Below are 17368 nucleotides of genomic sequence, written 5' to 3'. Positions count from 1 at the left end.
TTTTACCACCCACCTTATTCCGAACTTCTAAGCCTACCATGGTCCTCCAATTTTTCCTATGTCATGATGTCAATGTCACAATGGCAGTTAGGTCGAGTGGATACTGAACTAGTCCTGGAGTCAGGAAGACCAGTTTCAGATCCTTCCTAGCTATGTGACCCTGGGCAAGTAACAATCTCCGCTTACCTCAGTTTTCTCAACTGCAAAATGAGGATTAAAAATAGCAATTTTCTCCCATGGTTGTTCTAAGAATCAAATGAGATATTTTGAAAGTACTCAGCATAGTACTTGGAACATAGCATTTTGTTTAGTCATGTCTGACTTTGTGATCTCTTTTGGGGCTTTCTTTTATGAGGAAACTGAGACAGAGTTAAGTAACTCCTCTTCTCAGTCTTCATTTTCTTTGATTTCCATAAACATTTATTTCCATTAAGTTCCCTTCTTGAAGTTTCATTCTCTCTTGGTTTCTGTTATGTCACACTATCTTTTAATATCTCTCAGATAACTTACTATCTACTTCTACTTCCTTCTTCTACTCCAAAAATGTAGGAACAACTTAAGTTTCAATTTTCAGTCTTTGTACTTTCCACTCTCTCCTTCATAGATATTATCACTTCCATGGCTTCAATGATCTCCATGAAAATATGTCCCCCCATTCTACCCATATATGGCCTAGATTCCCATCCTTACTTTAATTCCCCAAATTCTGTCTTCTGGATAATGCCACATTGATATCCTATCCATAACTTCAAAATACAACAAGCCTAAAACCAAACTCAATGTTTTTTTCTACTATCCACATCGTTATTCTTTTCAGTTTGAGACTTATAGCAGAGCTACCAGTCTACTCTTGGCCTCAGTGAATGGCATTCCTGACCCTATTCATTTTCTTCCCCGACCAACCCCTCATATATATCCTTGCTGGACTAATCTTTCTTGTGCACAGATCTGATAACAGGATGACAGCTTTAGAGTTTCAAAGGACAAAGTTCAGAGGCAATCTTATTGATTCCAATGGCTTTATTTTACAGATGAGAAAAAAAGAGGTTCAGGGAGGCTAAGGTCATGGCAGAAGAAGAATCTGAACCCAGTTCCTCTGATTCCAGAGTCAATGTTCTTCTCACTTTGTCAGTAGCTCACTACAGGTTACTGAGTAAAATTCATACTTCTTGGCTAGGCACTGCCTTCAATAATCTGGCAATTCCCTTCCTTTCTAGTCTTATCTTACTTATCATTCCCCACTATGTGTCATATACTTCAGACAAACCTGAATGCCCTCAGACTTTGGAACAGGATGTGATTTTTCCACCTTGGGAGACTGCTAATGTTATTCTTTGTGCTTGAAATGTCTTCCCCTTCCCTCTCTGTGCTAAATTGACAGTCATTTTCCAAAGATAAAATAGTACCTCTTCTATGAAGTCTGCCCCAATTCATTTTTTTCTTAGCAATTTCATATACCTCTTTGTTTTACACTTTTATAGTGTACTTATCATATATGACAATTATGAATGTCACATTCTGCACCCCTCTCCCCCAGATGATATGACACATGAAAACAGGAACTATGTCATAGGTAGACTCTGTATTTCTCCTATTAACCAATCAACAAGCATTTAGGTGCTTGCTATGTGCCAAGCCTTGTGCTAAGTGCAAGTAATTCTAATACAAAGAATGAAACTATTCCTCCTTACAAGAAGTTTATATGCTAATAAGGAAGATAATGAGAACCCAGCACCAAGAACTGTTTCTTACCCAGGAGGCACTTTTTCTACCCTCCACGCAAGTAGTTACCAAATTCTTTCCATTAGCTTTTGTATTATTTCTTATATTTTCCTGCAACCGTTATTCAACCATACTACCATCAGCCCATGTCAAGTTCTCTTTAGCTTATGAACAAATTATTATAGCAATCTCTCAAATGATCTCTCTGACCCAAGCCTGAACAAGATCTAAGTCTCAATTGTCACTAACCAACACTACACCCTGATATCAGATAAAACTTTCTAAAATGTCACTTTACACAAGTTGAGTCCCTACTCAAAAATCTCCAGTAGTTCCCCACAGCCTGAAAGATAAAAGATAAAAAGTCCAAACTCCGTTTTAATCTGCCATTTAGCACTATTTGCGATGTGGTACTTTCATCTCTTATTATTTTTCTACTGAATTTTCAACTCTGGTCAAATTCATCTATCCATTGTTCCCCAAACATACTTCTACCTCCACTAATACTTTGTCTGTTCCCTGGAATGCACTATTTTCACTTAAGTGAGTCCTATTCTTTCTCCCTCTTAATTGTCTCAGCTGTCAGCAAGTCAAACTTTCCCTCTAAATTCCCAAAGCAATTACTGTCTTGAATTATTATTCATTCTGTGAGATGTACATCTTGGCCTCATGTATAGAATGAAAGTGCTTCAAACACAACAGCTACGTCTTATTCCTGCCAGCACTTTACACACAGCCTGTAGTCAAAAAATGTTTGTTGGTGATGACAATGGTAAAATGGTTATTACAGAGGGAGAAGGACAATGAAGGGGTTAGCCTGGCTAAAATAGAAAGTCTGTAGGGAAGGATCTTGATGTTGAGAAAGACCAAAGGGAAAAGGGGATGGCAGAGGATGAGATGGATAGATAGTATCATGGAAACAACTAACATGAACTTGGACAGATTTTGAGAGACGGTGGAGAATAGAAGAGCCTGGAGTGCTATGGTCCATGGGACATGACTGAATAGTAACAACAGGAAAGGGTTTCCTATTGGCTCTGGAATGATATATATGCTCATTTACCTTTTAAAGTACCTGACAACCTGACAACCTATTTTTTCCTCATATTTGTTGAAGAATATTCCCTTTCCCACACTCTGCAATTCATTCCAACTAGCCTTCTAGTTGGCCTGTTTCACACATATAATACCCCATTCTCTCCTCTCTGTCTCATATGTAGAAGGCCTCCCTCCTAATCTTCATTTCACAGAATCCTTCCTGTCTCTCAAGATACAATTCAAGCGTCACCTTCTCCATGGCCTACCCTCAATGGCCATGATGTTCGACTCTGTGATCCCATTTGGGTTTTCTTGACAAAGACACTGGAGTGATTGGCTGCTTCCTTCTCCAGCCTACTTCACAGATGAAGAAGCACTTTACAAATGAGTCAAACAGGATTAAGTGACTTGTTCACAGCCACATAACTAGCAAGTGTCTGGGGCCAGATTTGAACTCACAAAGATTTCTGACTCCAGGCCTGGCACTCTATCTACTGTGCCACCTAGCTGCTCCCTCTCAAACTATCTTGTATTAACTACTTTGTATTTATTTTTTACTAATTCTCTCTATAGTTATTACATATATACATATATCTATATGTAAATAGGTATCTTCATTGTCTCCCCAATTAAAATATAAGTTCCTTTAGTACTCTAAATTGTTCCAGTCATTAAATTTGCTTCTCTAAGCTCCTAGCACAGAGTCTGACACACAGAAGGCACAATGAATAGATACTAACTGATTAATCAATAACTATCTGGAGGATGGACACCTGGGCCCTGAGCATACTAGCCTGCCCTCATTGTTGGCATATTAGATCTAGTTCATATTATAGTTTCAAAGCTTCTAGATTAATGAACTTGAGGCTAATTAATCTATCGGGTATCCAAATTCAGGCATTTCTTTTTTTTTTTTTTTAAATATTTTTAGCACCTGCAGATAAGCAATGTTTTGGGCCATGAGAAGTGAGGTTAAAACTACTCCCTAGAAAATCTTCTGCTGGGTGAGTTGCTATAATGTCTAGAGCTCCTCTAATTTGTTATGAATGATATTATATAATGATGGGATACTCCTTTACAGTGGTGTCTATATACAACAAATATAACTTTATGAGTAGCTTCTTTTCCTTTATTGTGTACTTCTTTCCTGGATTAATTAACTTGTGGGAAAAAATATGCACAAGTTCAGTGAGTAATAGGAAGATTATTGTAGTTTGGTCTATGAGAGGCTGACCTCCAAGATAACATCTTGGCCTCTGTCTTCCTATGGATTTAGGTATATCAAGACAGCAAACTTGTCAATTCTTCAAGTCTTCCAAAGCCCACTTAAGAACTCTGGAATACTCTTATCAGATTTTTGGGAGACATCATATCAAGGAGAAACTCTAGAAATAAAAAAGCAACAAAACCACAAAGCAGAAGAAGAAATAATGGTTTTTGTTTGTTTTTTGTAGAAGTGGGGGCTCTCCCACTGTATTATCCCCTTCACCTTCTATAAGTTCATCTAGCTTACTGACAACCTATTCCATTTCATCCCTCTTAAAATGGTCATTTTTCCAATTTGGAAAACAGCTTCTATTGGTATTACTACAGGATGAGTCAGACCAATTCAGTGGTCTGAGCAGGACCCAGCTGTTGGGGCACCTTGGTGGTGCCATGCAAAGAGAGCTGGGCCAGGAGTCAGGAAGACTTATCTTCTCGAGTTCAAATCTCATGTCAGAAACTTACCAGCTGTGTGACCCTGGACATGTCACTTAATCCTATTTGCCTCAGTTCCTCATCTGCAAAATGAACTGGAAACAGAAATGGTAAACCACTCTAGTATCTTTGCCAAGAAAACCCCACATGGGGTCATAAAGGACCAGACACAACTGAACAACTATCACCCCCTCCTGATCTAGCAAGTCAGCCAGTTGGTAAGGATTCATTAAGTGCTTCCTAAGGGCCAAGTGCCATGCTAAGTGCTGGGGGCATAGAAAAAAAAATGGTGGGGATGGTCCCTGCCTTCAAGGAGCTCACATTCTAATAAAGGGTCAGGGAGGTGAGACAACATACAAACAATTATCTAGATGTATGCTACATAAAGAGCAGATGTTAGGTAATTAAGTAAGCAAAGCACTGGTCTTTTGTTTTAGTGATGATGAAATTTAAGCTGAGTCTTGAAGGAATTCAAGCAAGCCAAAAGGGAAAGGTAAGGAAAGCATGTGAGAGACAGCTAGTGAAAAGGCATGGAATCCGAAGATGGAGTGTCTTATGCAAGGAGAAGCAAGAAGACCAGTATCTACATAGCCAGAGAAGAAAGATAACCAACAAGAATATGCATTGATTAAATTCAGTCAAGCAAAGCTCAGTAGCTTTGCTACTTAGGTTCCTGGTGGCTGCTTTTTTACTCAGGCAACCAGAAAATGACATCAGCATAAGTCTTTAGTCCCCTGAGCCAACCATGTCTCAAAGACAACTTCAACATCTTTTAAGGAAAAACTAGCCTAATTTAAATGGGGGAAGGGTCAGCATACTGTTCCCACTACCCTTTGTCCCTCAGTAGTAATGTCCTTAAGGTCTTTTAAAGAACCTTCCACCTTTTAAATGACTTTAGGGTTGTTACTAGTCAACTCTCTGAGATTCAAGAATGCAGTACTAAAGGAAGAAAACAGCAAAAACAAAACATTCTAACAGCCCTCTGAGAGGTGGACTAAATACAGAAGAATGAAGAACAGCAATATGAGTCCTACCTCTAATTAATCAGGTACGTGTCAAATCTTTGCAGCTCTAAGGGGTTCTCTCAATGAAAGGAGGTGACCATGAACAGGAAAAGCGCCAAGTACATCAACATCAAATGGTTCTACTACAGATGATGACACTTTCTTCACTGTCACTTATGCTCATTACAGGTTAGCATTCCCTGGTCCACTAGCCAGGATCTTCCCCTTCATGGGGATCTAACCACCTGAAACTAAGGCTCCTAGAAGTATATGGATCACACAATTGTAGAAATGTACTGACTAACCCTGAAGTATGTACACACACCCACACCCACACCCACACCCACACCCACACAGTGTCATTCATCTTGCTGGAGAAACCCTCACAACTTTGGCTATGATCAAAGGCAGGATTCAATGAATACATGAAATACTGTTTAAGCGGAGGCAAAGCAGCAGCCTCATCATCTAGCCTATTTCTTCATGGTTGGGTACAGTTAAGCTTTCCAAATAGTGATCCTTGTGTCACCGGGCAAATCCTGACTTAGGGTTCAGAACTGGTATAATCTACCATGTGCCACTGTTCTTGTATAAGACAGTTTGCTAGTTAGCAAATTGTGTATAAGGTATGTGTGGAGGAAAGGGAAATTATCAAGTCTCCTTGAGCTTTGCAAAAGAACTCAAAATTGTGAGTTTTTGTGAAATCGTGGATTTCACAACATTGTGAAAATTTTGCAAAAGATAGAAAATACATAGTGAGAGTATGACCTAAAGTGGGGCACAAAGAGCACCTATGCCTCAAGAGCAATCCCTGGGGGTGGAGGTCTATGGAAATATGCACTAGGGCTGGCAAGCCAAGGAAGGTGTCTTCCCATCTGAAAGACATCATGTGTTATCTCTGGCAGCTGGCTTCATCTGCTTTCTGAGCCAGGAACTAACTTCCCACAATGTAGAAAGTAAATTTTGTGTTATTATCAGGTTTTCACAGGTCTGTTTCAACTGCTTCCAAAGTTCTTTAATCTCTGGAATTGCAGTACAGGATAGGTGTGTATTCATCCTTCACTGCCAAAGAAGACCAGGCCATCAGAGAAATGATGACATGACTTGCACTTGACTTTGTTTTGAGTGAGGGAGGGCTGTGCAGGTCACCAGCCTCACTTCTCCTCCAGAGCTGTCTGAATCCAGTAACCTGAAATGCATCAGGATGACTGGAGATGAGTTGAAGACCTAGGTTTAGATATTGCACTAATAACTATGTAACCATGGGCAGTTTCTAACCTCTCTGAGCCTCTTAGCTGTAAAACAGGGATAATACCTAGCAAGGTTCTTTGTGAGGCTCAAAGGTAATAATAATGTATGTAAAGCACTTTGCAAATTCTGAACTGCTATATAAATGTCAGTTATTAGGGTAACCCATGTACACGACTGGTATTATTACCAAGACTGTTAGAAGCAATTTTGCTTTCACAGTGCTAAAATCTAATGGACTGAAATAGAATCTTCTTTAAAAATTCTTTGTTTATTGTGATACACTGGCCCTCTGATATGAGGAACATAAATTTTGACCCCATTCTGTTTGCAGCAAAAAATTTGCTGTACGTTATCTATACAGTCAGGTGTGCTAAATATTCATTCCCCCAAAAGCATCTCACTATGCAAAATTACACAACAAAAGTCACAGGGCTTATGGGGAAAATGAGGTTACAGACACAAGGCTCAAAAATTTTGTCAGTGACACATTAAAAAAGATAGCAATCTAATTAAAATGGTAGCATAGCTTTATATGTGTTAACTAGTTAAGAAATAGACAAATATTACAACAAATAGTAGCTGCATCCTCCACCCCAAGTTGATGCTCCACTTGTACCCCTGTTCCCACAGGTTTGGCCCGCAACTCTGGGGCTAAGGGCCTGGGCCATGGTAGAATGTCAGGGTGGGAGTAGAGGTAGAATAGCTTGCCTTAGTTCACAGCTACTATTGCAGCAGAAGATATGCAATAAATATAGCACTTCACCTTGAAAAAGACTTGAACTTTACTTGTCGAAGTGAGCATTAGAAGGGTTGTGACTAGCTAGTTATTATGAAATGATGTAGTTTTCTGTATTCTCTTGCTACTTCTCACAGAAGAAACAGAGTATAAGCAAATTTGAAATGCACATTATGCTCAAAATGTTCCCTAATATATCAATCAAGTTGGAATAAATGCATGTTTTTGCTACAAGCATTACAGCAGAACTGACTGTACATGCAATCAGAAATTGCACTTCAAGTTAAATTGAATCATATTGTGTCATGCTTCCATTACACTGTTAACAAATTTTCAACTTCTAGATGAAAACATACATGTAATCTACTTATAATGCCCTATCACAGGATTCTTTAATCATTTCCAACTTCCAAGAAAACAAACATTTACATAAGTTTACATTCTGTGCACTAAAGATTCAGATGACAGCATGAGAGACACCAGCATTTTTATTACATACAATTTGCTTTGCTATAGAACAGTTTAGGGAAAGAATCAGCTATTAAAATGCTGTACTCTTACTGCAATCATCCAATTACTAAATGTTTTTACTTATTCACTGACAGTTACATTTTATTTGATATTGTTACATGCCTAATTAAGAGGGACAGTGCTGTACAGTGGACAAAGAGTTAGAAAGACCTAGGATCAAGTATAGTCTCTGATACTTACTGGCTGCATGACCCTGGGCAAGTCACTTACTCTCAGTGCTCTAAGCAACTTTCTAAGACTGTAAACTGCAAAGAAAGTGCCAACTTGCATTGGCAGAGAGGGTTTCCTCACCTGGAAGTTCTATTCCTATTCTAACCTCCTAAAGAAAGCAGACTGAAATGAAATTTCTTTTTGATTTTATTTCCCCACTTTGGTTTTCCTTGGCAATAAATGTATCTTTGTGATGACCATATGATATTCAATTCAGCCAGTTATCACATAATTGGCTCGAAGAATAGTTAATCTTTTCATTTATATATAAGGGTTCTCTTAGTTTAAGCTTATTAAACCCATCTGTCAGGACTCATATGAAGCTAACAGTTGTGGAGAACTAAGATGATTCTACCTTCTAGTCAGTAAAAAAATTTTTTAAGTATATCTGAAAGTAAACAAAAAGATTTTAGGTTTATATACCAGTACTTGTGCCACTAGCTCTACTCTGTCCCCAAGTTTATATATATATATATATATATATGTATATAGCTAAAATTTAGCTGGTTTAGGTATAAGAAATGGGGCTTGTTTTCCAAGTCATTTAGGTTAAGCTACTTTTGTCAAATCTCTTTTTATGTTTTGGATAATGTCAAAATTAACATCCTCTAAAAAAAGAACTCGGTACACAGGTATTGGTCAAAGTTGGCTCTTCCTGTTGCAGTGTTTTTCATTATTCAAAAGATATACACCCAATTTTAAAAATACTTTATTACAAGATGAGGTCTAAAATGTCACTACAATGTTCAAAGAGAATCTGTTCTCAAGGCAATAGTGTTTAGGGAAACCTGAGAATAATCTATTTATTCATCATTATTGCAATCTTCTACAATATCTATTTGGAAACCACCCAAAAATTACCTTGATGATTTAAGAGCTAACAGAAATTCATTTGAAGGAGAAGGTAAATGGTAAATCAAGAGGTGAAAGGTTTGGGTGTTATCTATTTTTACAACGGTCATGAAATTCAACCAGAGTATATATGTTGAAAAATTCAGTTTTAAAAAGTTTTATTAATTTCACTTTATACTTTATGGGACTGTATTTCTTTATGAATTCAAATTTATCTCAATTTCTTTTATGGAGAACTAGGAAAACAAGTGCTTGAGTCAACAACATATAGTCCCCTCAACTATATACAGAAGGACTGGCCAATTAGATTGTGAACCCTTTGAGAACTGGACTGTGTCATTTCATAACTGTATCCCCAGGGATATATGCACAGTGAGTTGGTACATAATAGGTGCTTAATAAACTCTTGCTAAATTGAAGAATTAGCCACATCAACGTCTATCGGTAAGTCTTTTAGCTGTCCTGACACTATCTTGCTTCTTTTTATTACTATTACAGCATAGTGCACGTTAGAAAACATAATCAAGAACCAAGAAAGGAACGAACAATTAGAAGATATTAGGGGTGGGGGTGGAGGTTGGGGGAGAGGTAGAGTGAGGTAGGGATGGGGTCTCCCTATCTCAACCAAGCCATAAGTACAGCAGATCCAATCTCAATGCTTATCACTTTGCCTTTCCTTAGGCAAATTAGTGGGCCTTTGCTCCTGGGGGCTCAGTGCTGGGCTTCACATAGACATCCCATCTGCTTTAGCCCTACTGCAGCTCAGAACTCCCAAACTGAAGTTATCCACAGGACTCAGACTCCCCAAGTAGCAGGGATTACAGTTGTTTGTCTGCTTGGCAGAATCACAGAACGTTCAAGAATGAAACAGACCTTAAAGATCACTGATTCTCAGACATCTGGAAGATGACAGGAATTAAATAAATTGTACGCTTAGAGAGAAGAAATTCTATTTCAGTCAATGTTTTACATTTATTTATGAAGGTGGCATGATAAACTTATAACACAGAGTAGAGAGAAGAAAAAGAGAGGACAGGAACAAGGGCCAGAGTTAGAAACCTTTCCTTTGATTCTGATGATAAAACTTAAAAATATACCAAAAAAATACAGACTCAATCAGATATTGTGTCCACTGCAAGATGAAAATACTAAAGGTAGAAAGAAAAAAGTTAACCACACTTCAGAATAGTAATTTGGTAATCGTGCTAATATGCAAGAGACAGAGTTGGACACAGAACAGTAGTGATAGAAGAAAAATGCAAACCTAGACTTTAATGAAGTACTTAAGAATGTGTTACCAGGGATAAACTTTGTTTTGGTAAGAGTTCTCTTATGTAATGCCTTGAGAGAATTTACTTTTCCTAAAGCTTCTAAAACAGAAGACCACAGATTGGCCTATGAGGGATGGTATTTCAATAGAAACATCTGGATTTTAGAAAAATACAAGTTTTATAACTAAGTAGTAAGATTCCTTATCTAATCATGACCCATTGTGACTTCATCTCTATCTCTGTCTTCTCACCCCAAACCCTATTCTTGTCACCTACACCTTCAATCTCTTCCTCTCAGTTCTTTCTCAAGCCATCACCTTTGCTTTAGCTATACTCTCTTCCCTCTCCATCTTTATCCCTTGGAGAAATAGTTCAAAACTTTACACTATCCTCTTCTCTGGTGTCCTCCTTCCTTCCAAAGATCTCACCCTTACCAAAGATTTAGATTACTCTCACCACTTGCTGCTTTGCTCCAACTTAATTGTTGCTGAATGAAGCTAGAGAAAATAATAAAACCATGCGGACTGGACCCAGTATTTACATTACATAATTTATGTTAAATAATCTCAACTGGGTCCTCACTGAGGCAAGGCAATACTTTCACATCTCTCATCATCCCACTTAACAAACATAGGCTTTTCCAAAGCTTTTTGTCCCTTAAACCTCCCACAGCTCCCTCTGCTCATCCTCTCAGCTGAGAAACTTGTCTTATATTTCACTGAGAAAATTGAGGCCATTCACAAAAAGGTTCTTCTTCTCCTCTCCTCCTCATCTTTCATCATTCAGATGTCATATTCTAGTTTCTCCTTCATTCTTTTCACACGAAGAGATAGCTCTTCTCTATGCTAAGACAAATCCTGCTACAGGCAAAAGTGATTGTATTCCTTTTTGTCTTATCCAATAGATTGTCCATTCTATCATTCCCCACTCTCCCATTCACCTCCAATCCCTCCTTGTGTACTGGCTGCTTTTCTATTGCCCACAAACATGACCTTATCTCCCTCTTCAAAGGACCCTCACTTGATGCATCCATCTCTCTCAGCTACTGTCCCATACCTCTCCTCCCTTTTGTAGTTAAACTCCTTGAGAAGGCCCTCTGTAAGTGATGCCTCCATCCATGTCCTTTCCTCTCACTGTTTAACTCTCTACAGTCCGGCTTCCAACCTCATCATGAAAATTGCCTTCTCCAAAGTTACTAATGATCTCAGGTGACAAATCTAATGGCTTTTCCTCAATTCTCATGCTTTATGACCTCTTTGCAGTCTTTAACACTGTCAATCACCTTTTTTGAAATCCAGTGACACTGGTCTGATCAAGACATACCATCTTGAGACCTGCGGCAGCCGGGGCTCCGAGAGGTACAGATCCGAGCAGGCTTCAGAGAGGTGATCTCCAGCGGTGGCACAACCCCCCCCCCACCCCCCCCCGACAGGTGACGAGGGTCGGTGAGAGAGTCTCTTTGGCGGGTCGAGAGGGGAGTGGGGTGCCCCCATAACTCGGGCCCCCCAGGGAGATAGAAGCTGAGAGGCGGCTGCAGACAGGGGCTCCCCAAGCGGGCGGGAGCCTGGATCCATTGTTGAAGGTCTTTGCATAAACCCCCTGAGGGAACTGAGCCTGAGAGGCGGCCCTGCCCCGACCTGACCACCTGAACTTAATTCTCACACTGAATAGCAGCCCTGCCCCCGCCAAAAGCCCTAAGGCTGGAAGCAGCATTTGAATCTCAGTCCCCAAACGCTGGCTGGGAGGACCAGGAGGCGAGGTGGGTGTGAGGAGAATATTCAGAGGTCAGGCCACTGGTTGGAGAAAATGCCAAGAAAAGGGAAAAGAAATAAAACTACTGAAGGGTACTTTATCAGAGAAAAGACACTTCTTCCCTTTCTTTCTGATGGGGAGGAACAATGCTTGCCATCAGGCAAAGACACAGAAATCGAGGATTCTGTGTCCCAGCCCACCCAATGGGCTCGGGCCATGGAAGAGCTCAAAAAGGATTTTGAAAATCAGGTTAGAGAGGTGGAGGAAAGACTGGGAAGGGAAATGAGAGGGATGAGGGAGAAGCATGAAAAGCAGATCAGCTCCCTGCTAAAGGAGAACCAAAAAAATCTTGAAGAAATTGGCACCTTGAGAACTAGCCTAACTCAGCTGGCAAGGGAGGTGCAAGGGGCCAATGAGGAGAAGAATGCTTTCAAAAGCAGAATTAACCAAATGGAAAAGGAGATTCAAAAGTTCACTGAAGAAAATAGATCTTTCAAAACTGGAATGGTACGGATGGACGCTAAGGACTTTTCGAGAAAGACAGATATCTCAGAACATGCTGCGCAGATTCGAAAAATGGAAGATAATGTGAAATATCTTATTGGAAAAACAACTGACCTGGAAAATAGAATCAGGAGAGACAATGTAAAAATTCTGGGACTACCTGAAAACCATGATCAAAAGAAGAGCCTAGACATCATCTTCCATGAAATTATCAAGGAAAACTGCCCTGAGATTCTAGAACCAGAAGGCAAAATAAATATTCAAGGAATCCGCAGAACACCGCATGAAAGAGATCCAAAAAGAGAAACTCCTAGGAGCATTGTGGCCAAATTCCAGAATTCCCAGGTGAAAGAGAAAATATTGCAAGCAGCTAGAAAGAAACAATTCAAGTATTGTGGAAATACAATCAGGATAGCACAAGATCTGGCACCCTCTACATTGAGGGACAGAAGGGAATGGAATAGGATATTCCAGAAGTCAAAGGAACTAGGACTGAAGCCAAGAATCACCTACCCAGCAAAACTGAGTATAATACTTCAGGAGAAAAAATGGTCTTTCAATGAAATAGAAGACTTTCAAATTTTTCTGATGAAAAGACCAGAGCTGGAAAGAAAATTTGACTTTCTAACACAAGAATGAAGAGAACCATGAAAAGGCGAACAGCAAAGAGAAATCATAAGGGACTTACTAAAGTTGAATTGTTTACATTCCTACATGGAAAGACAATATTTATAACTCTTGAAACATTTCAGTATCTGGGCACTGGGTGGGAGTACACACACACACACATGCACACACTCACACATACATAGAGACAGAGTGCACAGAGTAAATTGAAGGGGATGGGATCATATATTAAAAAAAAAAATGAAATCAAGCAGTGAGAGAGAAATATTGGGAGGAGAAAGGGAGAAGTTATATGGGGCAAATTATCTCTCATAAAAGGGGCAAGCAAAAGACTTATTAGTGGTGGGATAAAGAGGGGAGGCAAGAGAAAAACATGAGGTCTACTCTCATCACATTCCACTAAAGGAAAGAATATAATGCACACTCATTTTGATAGGAAAACCTATCTCATAATACAGGAGAGTGGGGGACAGGGGCACAAGCAGGGTAGGGGGGAGGATGGAGGAGAGGGCATGGGGAGGAGAATGCAATCCGAGGTCGACACTCATGGGGAGGGAAAGGACCATAAGAAAATAGAAGTAAAGGGGGACAGGATAGGATGGAGGGAAATATAGTTAGTCCTATACAACACAACTAGTATGGAAATCATTTGCAAAACTAAACAGATATGGCCTATATTGAACTGCCTGTCTTTCAAGGGGAAGGGGTGGAGAGGGAGGGAGCTAAGGAGGTTGGAACTCAAAGTGTTAGGACCAAATGTAATGTTCTTACCACGGGGTAACAAGAAATACAGGTTAAGGGGTCAAGAAAGCTATCTGGTCCTACAGGACAAAAGAGAAGACGGAGACAAGGGCAGGGAGGGAGGATAGAGGAGAGAGCAGATAGGTCACAGGGGCAATTAGAAAGCTCGGGTTTGGGGGGAGGAGGGGATAAAAGGGGAGAAAATTTGTAACCCAAAATTGTGTGAAAATAAATGTTAAACATTAATTAAAAAAAAAAAAAAGACATACCATCTCCTGTCTCTGCCTATTCCTCATATGCTCTCCCCACTTCTCTCCAACTCCTGGCTTCCCTGACTTCCTTCAAATGCCAACTATTTGGCTCCCCCTCCTTAATCTTATGCCTTCCCTCTGAGATGATCTCCAATTTATCCTGTATATATCTTGTTTGGATGTAGTTATTATGAACTCCTTGAAAATAGGTAATGGTTTTTGCCTTTCTTTGTATCCTAAGTGCTTAACAGAACCTAGCATATAGTAGGTGCTGAGTAAATGTTTGCTAAGTGAATGACTGAGAAACAACATCCTTCTCTAAATTATTGTTTAATATTTGCCTGCTGATTTTCAAACTTCAGAAACTAATAATCACCATCATTTTCATGCTAATTAATATGTAGAAAATGAGCAAAATGTAAGTTCTCTATAAGCTGCTGTCATTTCATCACATATCCTACTTAAACACAGAACTATCACATATGTATGGAATATAAAAATATACATATCCACACACATATTAGGTATATGTACACAGATCACAATTTCAAAAGAACTCGAGTACAACAAATTTACAATAAAATAAAATGACTACAAGACAACTACACTGGATAATAATAGGAGCTTACATTTATATGGTGCTTTTCAGTTTATAAAATCAGGCAGCAGGATGCATAGAGGGTAGAGTGCTGAGTCTAGAGTCAGGAAAACATGAATTCAAATACAGCCTTCAACACTATCAGGGGTGGGGAACTTATGGCCGGCCTTTAGTTCAAATGTGACCCTCTAAGTCCTCAAGTGTGGTGGCCCTGCGACTGAATCCCAACTTCACAGAACAAAGCCCCTTAAAAAAAGGATTTGTTCTGTAAAACTTGGGCTCAGTCAAAAGGTTGCACCCAAACACCTAGAAGCCCACAGATTCCCCATCCCTGCTAGCTGAATGACCTTGGGCAATTCATTTACCTCTCTATCTCAGGTACTTTAACTGTAAAATTAGGGTAAGAATATCTGTTATCTCAAAGGACTTCTGTGAGGATCAAATGAAATATTTGTACAGTAAGTACTTAATAAATATATGTTCCCTTCCTTTTCCTCATAACTCTGAGGTAGGTAGCATATGCATTTTATTTTCATTTTGTAGATACGGAGAAGAAGACACTGAGTTACATGGCTACAAAGTGATAGAGCTAGGACTCCAACCCAGATTCAAATTCAGTCCGCTTTTCACAATTTCAAGCTGCTGCTAATGAACACAATTTAATATGATTAGGATAGGGACAGGAGCTGGAATTGTTATTTACTAGTATATAACATTAGTATAGGGCACTCCCAAGCACAGAAACTCCTTTTACCAACGAAAGTTGGTACCTTCTCCACTTAGGAGATCTGCCTAGGGCAATGAGAGCTGTTAGGAGACTTGCTCAGTCACCCAGTCAGTGTATTAGAGGGCACACTTGAACCTAAGTCTTCCTGAGTTTGAAGCCAACTCTATCCACTATGCAAAACTGCCTTTCATATTATTAGGAACTGTAATTATTATTGTAACTGAAAAACAACTAAGTCAGGCATCCTAATTAAAAATGTGTGATTTGAGCTCATTATCTAATGTAGACTGCTCAAGACATCTGCTTCTTTCTCTTTAAAATTTTTTTCTGAATTTAAATGCTAAAAACATGAGCATTTTCACTTATATAGAACATAGAAGAAAATTATATATCAAACCATGACTTCAATTTGTAACACTTTAAAAATCTACATATAATAAATCTCACAACTTATTTTCAAGGTTCTCCTGCTCATCTGTACTTCTTTCTATTCTCTTTTGTACATTAAAAAAATATATATATTTCCAGGACCCTCCCCTTTTTTTTGGTGGGGCAGGGGGAAGGAGAAAGGGAATCACAATTGCCAAACTCTCCTTTTGCCCATCCTTAATGAAAAGCAAAGAAGAAGAAAAAAAGCCTTGTAACAAGCCTAATCAAAGCAAACTAAATCCACATAACCACATAACAAATCTTGTCCAAAAGTCTTTGTACCTTGAGTCAATCACCTATGTCAGGATAAAGGCAGCAATTATCCTAAGTGATCTGAGAAGTGATTAGTCACTGCATTGCTCAGTATTTTTAAATCTTTCAATTTTTTTTCTTTTTACAATGCAGTTCTTGTATAAATTACTCTCCTGGTTCTGCTCACTTTACTGAGCATCAGTTTATACTATGCAAGATTCTCTAAAACCATTTCTTTCAGCATTTCTTACAGTGCAATACCGCATTACACTCATATACCACAATCTGTCTGGCCATTCCTCCAACTGACGGGCATTCTCCCAGAGATTCTAGCTCTTCACTTTCCTTTTTCTTCCCTCTTTTAATCTTTTGTGCAGGATCAGTATGTTTGCTTTGTTTGTAACTATTCTCTCCCAAGTATGACCTGCCCTTTTAATCCCTCTCTCTAACCCTGCATGTTTTCGCATTTGAGTATATCTTCCTGAACTGTGCATGTGCGTGTGTATGCGTGCACGTGTGTTCAACCCTCATTTATCCATTTTAGATAAGAACTTCTGATGCTTGTTACTCCCTTCTGTGTTTGCATGATCTTCTTCCCAAATGCCCCAAGTAACAGAAACAGCAAATTATACTCCCTCTTATTTCTTTCACACTAGCATATTCCTTTTACCCTTCCTTCTCTTTCCCCTCTTAAAATCCTTAGATTAGAATCAATCTGCCTGAGTCCTCTGTTTCTCTTACTTAACTCCTTCAATACTTTTTAGTGCCATTAAAGTTCACACAGTTCCTTCTAAATTGTTTAAATAAACTGCCTTTCTAGGTTTCTCTGAACTTTTATTTTATAGTATTTTAAAGTTCCTACTCAGCTCTGGACATTTTGTCAAAAATATTTGGAAGTCCTTTATTCCACAAATGGCACTTTTTTTTTCCCTCTAGGATTACTCTTAAGCTTTGCAGATAAGTTATTTTCAGTTGTAAATCTGTATCTTTCATTCTCGAATACTATATTTCAAGATCTTCTCCCATTTAGAGAAGAAGCTGCTAGGTCTTAGGAAGTCTTGACTGTTGGCTGAACTACTTTTTGGATGCATCATTATGACATCCCTGAGACTTTTCCTTTTAGGGTTTCTATCAGGAGGTGGATAGTTTCTGTCAGGTAGATCACTTGATTCTT

The 17368-nt window shown here is 39.0% G+C and overlaps 1 protein-coding gene across 4 annotated transcripts in view; it reads right to left on the bottom strand.

Annotated features, from left to right (window-relative positions):
- The window catches only part of PPP2R3B (protein phosphatase 2 regulatory subunit B''beta), a 109180-nt gene that overhangs the window by 65694 nt on the left and 26118 nt on the right, over positions 1-17368 (bottom strand). The gene's annotated exons all lie outside the window — the stretch shown is intronic.

This window comes from Notamacropus eugenii, chromosome 5, assembly GCF_028372415.1.
Source record: "Notamacropus eugenii isolate mMacEug1 chromosome 5, mMacEug1.pri_v2, whole genome shotgun sequence".
NCBI classification, from domain to species: domain Eukaryota; kingdom Metazoa; phylum Chordata; class Mammalia; order Diprotodontia; family Macropodidae; genus Notamacropus; species Notamacropus eugenii.
This window is presented reverse-complemented; position numbering and strand designations above follow the sequence as displayed.